Source organism: Peromyscus leucopus, chromosome 5 (genome assembly GCF_004664715.2).
Source record: "Peromyscus leucopus breed LL Stock chromosome 5, UCI_PerLeu_2.1, whole genome shotgun sequence".
Classification (NCBI taxonomy): Eukaryota; Metazoa; Chordata; class Mammalia; order Rodentia; family Cricetidae; genus Peromyscus; species Peromyscus leucopus.
The window spans coordinates 132,524,195-132,533,245 of record NC_051067.1 but is presented as its reverse complement, the minus strand read 5'-3'; the positions used below and the strand labels follow the sequence as shown (position 1 = coordinate 132,533,245).

Here is a 9,051-nt window from a genome sequence, read left to right as displayed (position 1 = left end):
CATCCCACAGCACACGCACGCACGCACACACGCACGCACATGCGCGTGAGGCAACAAAAAGGGGGTGTCCAGCTTGGTGCATGTCTCAAACCTGTATCCCCTAAGCTTTTTGTATCTTCAGGGGTTGTCCAGGTACCAGTGGTTCTCAATTTTGGTTATATAGCTATTTATATCATTTAGTCCGTCTTGATAACAACTACTTATATCACCTAGTGCTCTCTAATCAGTACAATCATGCTTTCTGCTGATGAGCACTGGTGTCAGCAACACCCTGCCAACACTGCCTTGAGTCCAGCTTTGGCAGCAGAAATGTCATGGGCACGAGTCACACAGTTGTGTCTTTTGCTGTTTGTATTGAATGCCTCTCTGTCCTGACAGAAAGCCAAGTTGCGACCATTCTCTCTCTCCCTTGTGATACTTTGAGAGCTCTAGCAACAGGAAGATGAGTAGAATAGTGACTATAATTGATTTACCAAATTAAAATCATTGTATTGCTGAAAGCAACAAAGTGAAGAATCTCATGTGTTACTTCGATTCATTTCCTTGAGAACTCATTTCTTAGGATATTGAAAATTATTACAATTGAAAAAGAAAAATGAGCTTAAATTAAAGGAGATAAAAATGAACTCTTCTAATTTTAAAAAGAAAACTAAATGCACACTATCTGTTAAGACAGGCCCCCTGTTAAGTCTGCAGAAGTGATATCAAACCCTTCCCGGGGCATCAGGAGGCCAGTTCCAGGCCCAGCATAGAGGCTGCAAGGTGCTGGACCTTCAGCTCATCATGCATCCCTGCTTAACAAGGAAGGTCTTGCTAAACTTGCCAGGATCAGAGGTTACCTCCATCTGCCTTTAAAAAATGCTATTTTAAGAAAAACTGCCCATTCTGGCTGTTCAACTGAAAAAAAGAAAAAAAATGTGTCAATGATGTGCTGACTAACTGAAGAGCCATGTACTGTGAAAGCAGGAAGCTGCAAAGCACAGGGGGGCAGATCAGAAGGTGGAAGCAGGGTGGCATCTCCCCGTCTACTCACTCAGCCTCATAACCAGCCTATCTGCAGAGCTTAGACAGGAGCGCTAAAAGCCCCAGGGAGAGCAAGATCACTCAAAACCAGGTATCAACTGGGTGCTTTCAACATCAAGGTTGGGATAATTCTTCCTTAATGAAGGTGTTTCTGTGAACACACCATTGCCAGGCTAGACAAAGAAACCCACAAGACTTAACACAGTTAGTTAGTTCTTGGTCCCCAGGGACAGACATAGCCACAGGCCCTTTTGGCAGCTTATCAAATTGACACTCCGGTCCTTGTGGCGTGGCCCAGTGGAAATCACTGGTCTTTTGTAATCAAATGACATAAATAGAGCAGCCAACCTTCCCAAGTCAGTGGCCATGCTGTTGGGACTTCTGTGCCTCCGTTTCCTTGTGTGCAGAATAAAGCTAAGAACACCTTATGTGTACAAGGAAGGGATGCCTAAGACCATAATAAGAATATAGGGCTTCACAGGAGACATGGCTCCGTGGTCATGACATGAGAACTCTTACTACACAGGAGACATGGCTCCCTCCATAAGGACTAAAATGTTACATTTCTGTCTCAGTTACCAATGGGGCAATGGAGCAGAAGGGAGAGTATAAAGCCAGATGGGCAATTCATGTCAAAGTGGGATGTAGCGGAAGTGGTATTGTATATGAGCAGAGAAACAAAAGGCTGTTTATCAATGTTGGGAAATTAGCTCATTCTAATGAAAAAAAAAAAACATTTACATCCTCACCTCACTCCATAAGCAAAAAAAAAAAAAAAAAAAATCCAATGGATTGACAGCTCCAGTGCAGAAGATGCTCTGTGAGGGGAGTGGGAGGATGGCTTGATCATCTTGGGTCAGGGAGGATGTCTTAAACAAGTCAGAAGAAGCAAAGAGAAAAGGAAGGAGCTGATGAAAATCCCTGCTCCAACATGCACAGCAGACAAGGTTAAAAGCCAGTGACGGACACAAGAGAGACAAAATACCATCTCACTGCGTGCAGCCAAGGAAGGATTAGTGCCAGAAGATTGACGAAATGCCTGCAGATCAATACAAACAGGGAAAGGAACCCAGCTGGAAGATGGGCAGAGGCAGTGATGGCTCAAATCGCCAAAGGGAATGCTGGATGAGCGAGGGATGAAAAGGGGTTCTCGCTGATGGGTAGTCAGAAAATCGCAAACCATAGGCACCAACTTACAGCTACGTTGGAAATGAATAAATGTTCAGATGTTAGCCATTGTTAGTAATTATCTGGGGTGGGGAATAGGAACCGCCACAGTGGTGACTTTGGAAATGTTTGTATAGTCATTTTGGTGAGCCATCTAACAACGTGTGTAGAATTTTGTGAAGACATACTCCACAGCACAGGAGTCTCGGGCAAAGCACAACAGAGGCCAGAATATGCACAGACGTATATAAAAATGCTGGAATTGGGATGGAGAGATGAGATGGTTCAGCTGCTAGGAGCATGGACTGCTCTTCCAGAGGACCTGAGTTTGGTCCCCAGGACCCATGTCTGGTGCTCACAACCACCTGTAATTCCAGCTCTGACTCCTCTGGCCTCTGCAGGCAGGTTCACGCATATACTTACACTCAGACACACATTCATGCATGTAATTAAAAATAATGAATAGAAATGCTAGAGCAGGGCCTGGGGAGCTGCCTCAGCTGGTGACCTTCTTCTCTCACAGGCATGAATACCTGGGTTTGGTCCCCCAAACTTATGGTTTAAAAAGAAAAGCCATGGTGGTTTTTGTAGTTCTGGGCCAGAGGGGAGAGGGAGAGATGGGAGGATCCCCAGGGTTTACTGGGCAGCCAGCCTCATCTGTTTGATAGATTTCAGGTTGAGAGAAAGAAGGCTCAGAGGGTAAAAGCCCTTGCTGCCAGTCCTAATGACCTGGGTTCAGTGTCTTGGAACCAGCGTAGGAGAAAAAGAGAATCAGCTCCCACAAGCTATCCTCCAACACGCATGCACACAGGATGACCTGTGTGTAAACTTTTGATCCCCAGAATCCAAACGGTGGAAGGAGAGAAGTGACTCCCACACGTTGTCATGTGACCTTCACATGTACATTGTGACATTGCATTGAAACCTGCACACACCCAAACACATACTAAATGGGGTGGGGGTGGGGGTGCAGGGCCCGAAGAACACCACTCAAAATTGTCCTCTTGTCTCCACACACCTGTGCACAAGCACTCTACACCCCCATGAATACTTGTGCACACATCTGAATATACTTACATACATTTGCATAAATGCCAGATACTAAGTGTTGTTTTAAAAAATGGTAAGTGACGCTGGTTACCATGAAAAAAACCCCAGTATCAGAGCTTTAAGGGGGGGCGCGGGGTGCAAAAGAACCAGGCCTGGAAAGAAGCACGTGCAGAGAGCAGAGAGAGGGAAAGAGAGATCGTGGGGGCAGGAGAGAAGCCAGCAGAGGAGAGGTAGGGTCTCTGTCAGGCTCTTTAAGGATTTCCACACACATGCACAGGTGGGCTTACAGAGCTACGCCATGCACGCGCTGATTGCGTGACCACGCCGAGTGCGCTTAATCACCAGTGCACACTGATGACGCAAGACCCCTTGCTTAGTTCCTGAACTGCACATGCGAGGTGGTGCAGCTGGAGTCGGGGCAGAATTCTAACACTAAGAGCAAGGAGAAAACAGTTTAATGTGTGATTTGCTCATGCAATGTTTTGGTGATGTGGAGCTCAAAGAAGATGAATTAATTACATCTGAGAACATACAGGAAGCACTATGGATTTTTCAAAGGTGTCATGGGTAGAAGGTGGGTGTTCACCAAGTGCTTAAGAAGTGCCTGTGTGCAGCAGGAAGTTGGTGAGGCGGATAAACAAAGAGAAAGTGTTCCAGGGCTGGGATTGTTCTCTCTAACGTAGTAGCACAAGCCAGGCATCAGAGCTAGTCACATCCATATGATTTTTCTGCACTTAAAGACCCAAACAGTTACAAATAATAAAGAGAACATTCTAGAATTGAGACGAGGGGGTAAAAGTCAATTACCTATCTTTAATTTGTAGGGAGAGAAAGAGGCTAAGATAAACCTCGCTGACGTCAGCCATTTCTTCAGATAAGTGGCTGGCCCCTTGGCTGGCCCTTTCACAGTCAAGGGGTAATTGAATGTTAATTCCACTGACCTCATTTGCCACTGCTCCTCCATCCCCCAGCACCCCTGGCTGTCAGGCAGCATGCCTTACATAGCTGTCGACTTAATGTTTTCCTTTTGACTGAATTTCTTACCTGAGGCATTTCAGTCCTGTAACTTCAGCAATCAATTTAGGCCCAAAGCAGCTCAGGCCTCAGTTCCCTGGAAGCAAGTATTTGCATGCAAGCTAACAGCTTAAGCACCAGGGAAATGAGCTCCGTCCAAACAGATGGAAGGGAGGCTTTATGCTAAATCACACCACAGACAATTTGCCCATCCTAGAGTTGGGCTTTGTGACTGTGTGTGTGTGTGTGTGTGTGTGTGTGTGTGTGTGTGTGTTGTATGGTGTGTGTCTCAGTGTTTGTGTATGTCTGTGTGTGTCTATGTATGTCTGTGTGTTTATGTGTGTCTGAATGTCTGAGTGTATGGTGTGTGTGTGTGTGTGTGTGCGTGTGAGTGTTATCTGCATGGTGCAGCTAATATCAGCTATATTATTATACCATCTTTTACAAGTAGTAAGCTATTTCTAAAGCTGTTTGCGTTAGTAATCCTAAGCTAATGCTTTAAGAATTAATCATGAATTTCCAATAGCTAGAGACGTCATAAAAGGAGAGATGGTTTGAAATGTAATTTAAATTGAACTAGACTGGGATTGTTAGTATTTTGTGTTTTAATTTTTAGACAACCCAATTTCTTTCTAAGATAGACATGCGTTATGAAGAATCAGCATTGCTATTTGCCCTGAGAACTTGTCATCACATATTTTTTTAATTCCTAACTTCTAACAATGACATAGCAGTCATGTCTCACTCTTTGCAAGGACACAGGATGAAACATTTGCCGGGATCTCCAGCACGGGCCAGCAAATTCATTTACCAAATCTGGATTTTTTTTAACTGAGAGGAAAATGGCCTCATCTGTTGCCCTGGGTGTGTAAGAAATATCCAGGGTTCCTCTTGGACTTTTTCTGTATCCTCCTACAGAATAAAGCTAATCGAGCCTAAATGTGACTGGCATATAAAACATCTCCTCTCCAGATATCCGCGGGTGTTTGGAGGAAGAACAAACAGTTCACCTCTCAGCTGTGCCAGGGAGGAGAGGGGAATTTAGGCAGTTGGCCCCAGGGAATGGTATTCAATATTCTAACTCCACCTGACATAGGCCAGGAAGCCATCCCCACTGCCTAGTGGTGAAAATAAAAGCATTTCACCTCCCCCACAGGCCTGCAGGTCGACGAAAAGGAAAGATCCCTTAGTAAATGACAACATACCCACTTCCGTAAAGCAAGAAGCACCTAGAAGACTCTTGGGGGAAAATGCACAAAGAATATTGCCAAGGAACTGTACCCTGGTGGGTCAGCCCCACCACTGGCTGAAGTTAAAAAAGACACTGAGAAGCAAGGGTACCAAGCCTGGGCACCTTTATGGGCATTTTCCTGAAACAGAATCTTCTCACTCCACAGCCAAGGCTAGCCTGGAACTCAGGCCCTTCCTGCGTGGGTCTTCCGGGTGCAGCAGTTTTAGGAGGTCAGGGCTGCTGTGCTTTGCTCTAATGACATTCTCAGCAGGAAAGAACGGGACACCCCCTTCAGGAGGACGGCCTTCCTCAAGATGCTGAGAACTGACCTGAGCAGCCACAGCTCCCCTGTCAGCCTAGGTTCGCCTAGATTCGCTCTCTCTAGCTACCCGAAGCCACGAGTGTCCTCCTCATCCCCGCCTGCACCCTCTACCTCCACCCAGACACCAAACCATTTCTTCCTCCCTGTCCTCACCGCTGCATATCAGGTTCCCTCTCTTGTCTCTGAATGACATCACTCCATCTCCCCCTCCCCCTCCCACTGCAATTCAAATCCTCCTCAATCTTAGAGTTGGTCTATGTCATTCCCATGTTAAAATTCCTCCCACTGGACATGGCTTCCTATTCTTCAAGGGAGAGAATAAAACCTTTTGGGGTGTTATTTACTTTTTTTTGGGGGGGGGCTGTCATGAGATACCCAACAGAAAGCAACCAGAGAGGGTTTATCTGATATCAAGAAGAAAGACACCTAGTCTCCCCCTTTGGCTATCAGACAGCGGACGCCAAGGAACTGGAATTTCCCCCAGGAATCTCTTCCTGGGAGAAGAGAAAGGACTGAGGCGTGAATGAGATGCCAGCTAGAGGGGGAGCTTGTCTCCCAAGAAGAGATTTCTCACAGACTGACAGTGCGCTAGGCCACCTTGTAGGAGCTGAGCCGATGATTCCTTAGTGATGGGCAAGACCCCTTGACTGGGCCGGGGTAGCTATGCACACCTCTTGCCCTCTGTTTAAACCTAAACCTCATGTCGGTACCAAAAAGATAGACTGGGGTGTGAGTCACTGGGGCTGATTTGTTCCTCTTCCCAAGGCGGCCATACTGAATAAATCTTCCTCTCCTTTCTGCTGTGGCTTGTCTAATTGTCCCATTGAGACTGAGGGGCCAACCCTAGCTTGTCAGGGCTGCCAGGGCCCAGACCCTGACCCTAACAATTCCAGTAACAGGGCAGAAGTTCAATTGGGCTTAGATTTAGAAAGTGCAATCCATCGTGGCTGGGAATGTGTGGTGACTGGAAAGGTTTGGACTGTGGCGAAAGGAGGCAGCATCTTACATGTTAGTGAACCAAACAGCACAGAGGGACAGGAAGCAGGACCAAGTGAAAACCCGCCGTGGCTCACCCCAGCGACTCAGTGACTCAACTCTAAGGTAAGCCATCCCTCCAGAAGATTCCACAACCTCAACCTCGAGTAACAGCACCACCCCGGGGGGCCAGGTGTTCACATGAGCACGCCATGCGTGTTGCGAGAGCAGTGGGCCACAAGAATTTACCTAAGTAAAAGTTACTGGATATCATTGATTTGTGCGGATGACCGGTCCTGTGGCTGGTGAAGGCTTTTCAGCCTGAGTGTGATGGAATCTGCAAGAGCTGCTTGGGGAGAGAGTCCCACAGAAGTCAGTGAGAGAAGGAAAAGTAAAAATCAAGAAGAGGTAAAAGTCTAAGAAAACTGGGTAAGAGGAGGGTACAGAAGGCTGAGGAGCTGTGGGTTCATCACAAAGAAACAACCAATCAGCTTGACATTGGGGGACAGACTGATGGGTCGCAACACTATCAGGGACACAGAAGCCAACCAGAAAGCCCTTGAAATGACTGTCCAAGAAAACCATTTGCTTGACAACCTCTTCTCCCATAGCATGCCCTGCATCTCGGTTCTTCTAAAATGTCTTTCCTTGCCTCTCCCATCTGGGATGGCACTCTGCCGTCTGGAGCTTTCTCGACCTGGGTCCCCTTGGGTTGGAGACCACATCCTAGGAAGCAGCACTTCCTGGCGGTTCCCAGCTGGATGGGTGGGCTCATCTCATCACCCTGACAGCTGCTTCCTGATGTTCCTTGGAGTCCTTAGTGTGAGCTGTTTATTTTTGCTCTTTGGCTCACTACATGATATCATTAGTTCACTGGTGCTTGACAAGTTTTATCCTAAAGTGAATGGTACAAGTGAAGACACGCTGAAACTCCCTGAAGTAGAAGCATTCCTGGTCTCTGGAAGAGATGAGATGTAATACCAATTATACGGTGCTTTCATCTTCAAAGCCCCGTGCAAACATTGTCTAATTAACCCTCCTCGCTATATACCCAGAAGGCAGGGAAGCATCATTAAGCCTGGGCTTCATGAGGAAGATACTGGAAACTACAAGGCAAATGACAAGGCCTCCACCAGAATGGCTTAGCACTGGTGCCAAAACCAGCAAAGAAGAACTCCTGACCCTCACTCCTAAGCCGGGGCCACGGAGGGAATCGACACTGAAACTTAGATTTATTGCAAAGGTCATGCCCAATATCTCGTCTTAAAGCTTATCAGAGAATAGGGAAATAAATCGTGCTGCTGCAGGGAGGCAGACTTTGGGGTCCTGGGGCTGAGTTTGTACTGCCTAGTCCCATGACCTCACCATACTTTGAATTCCTCATCTGCCAAAGGGGCCCTGTGAGCCTGCGATTGCCAGCTCCATCCCAGTGCTGAAACAGCTGGTGAAGTCTCAGAATACGAACTTTAATGATGTCCTACGCCACGGATCACGTTATCCTCTGGGACAACTGTAAGAGAGATGAGCCTCCAGCCTCCCTCCTCTGTCGCTTCCACCTCCCCTCCTTACCTCTCCTCTTGTATCCTCAGGGTCCCTCCTCCAGCGGAGTGATCTCAGAAACAGCCTCCAAGTCCCTGATACGAGACGGAAGAAGCAGGTTAAAAGCTGCACTCACACCAAGGGGCTTGGCAGTTTTGCAGTGACTGGAAGCCATGGTAAGCCAGGAGGAGATCCAGAATGGGATTCTGTCCTCACTGCAGAGAAGCTACATAGGTTGTCAGAACCCCAGCATCCTGCCTCCCCACACCGCCAACTCCCATAGTGGCAGGTGGTGAGTTTGGACTATTTACTCAGAGCCAAGCTCTATTCTGAAAGGAAGTTAGGTGTTACAGGAAAAAGGATGAACGCTGCTTTTTCTACTGCTATGAAATAATTTCACCTGTCTGGGCCTCGCTTTATTCATTGCTAAAGGTAACTAGGTATACCCGCTAGGGTGACCACGATGATTAAATGAACCAATGCCCATGAGGAACAGCACAGCATCAGCTACGTGAGCATCACAATGAACTGACTATTGTCACAGGTACTGGCTTGTACAAGGGACACCTGTGGGACTAGGCTGGTGGCTTTCGTCCCAGTTAAAGTGAAGAGGCTGAGACCCATGAGTGTGTGCCCCTTTTTCCAGTAAAATAGCTAAGTAGTGGTAGATTTGGGTCTCCTATGGGGCAGCCCTTGCTATCAGATTACACTTTAGAGGATTCACTGCTTC

The 9,051-nt window shown here is 47.1% G+C and overlaps 1 long non-coding RNA gene across 1 annotated transcript; it reads right to left on the bottom strand.

The window, feature by feature from the left end:
• Positions 1 to 6,167: 6,167 nt before the first annotated feature.
• On the bottom strand, positions 6,168 to 8,524 carry LOC119088100. Its single transcript, XR_005091689.1, has 2 exons — positions 8,352 to 8,524; positions 6,168 to 7,740 (listed from the first exon to the last, which is right to left on the bottom strand). It is a non-coding gene; the product is annotated as an uncharacterized LOC119088100 (long non-coding RNA).
• Between the last annotated feature and the right edge of the window lie 527 nt (positions 8,525 to 9,051).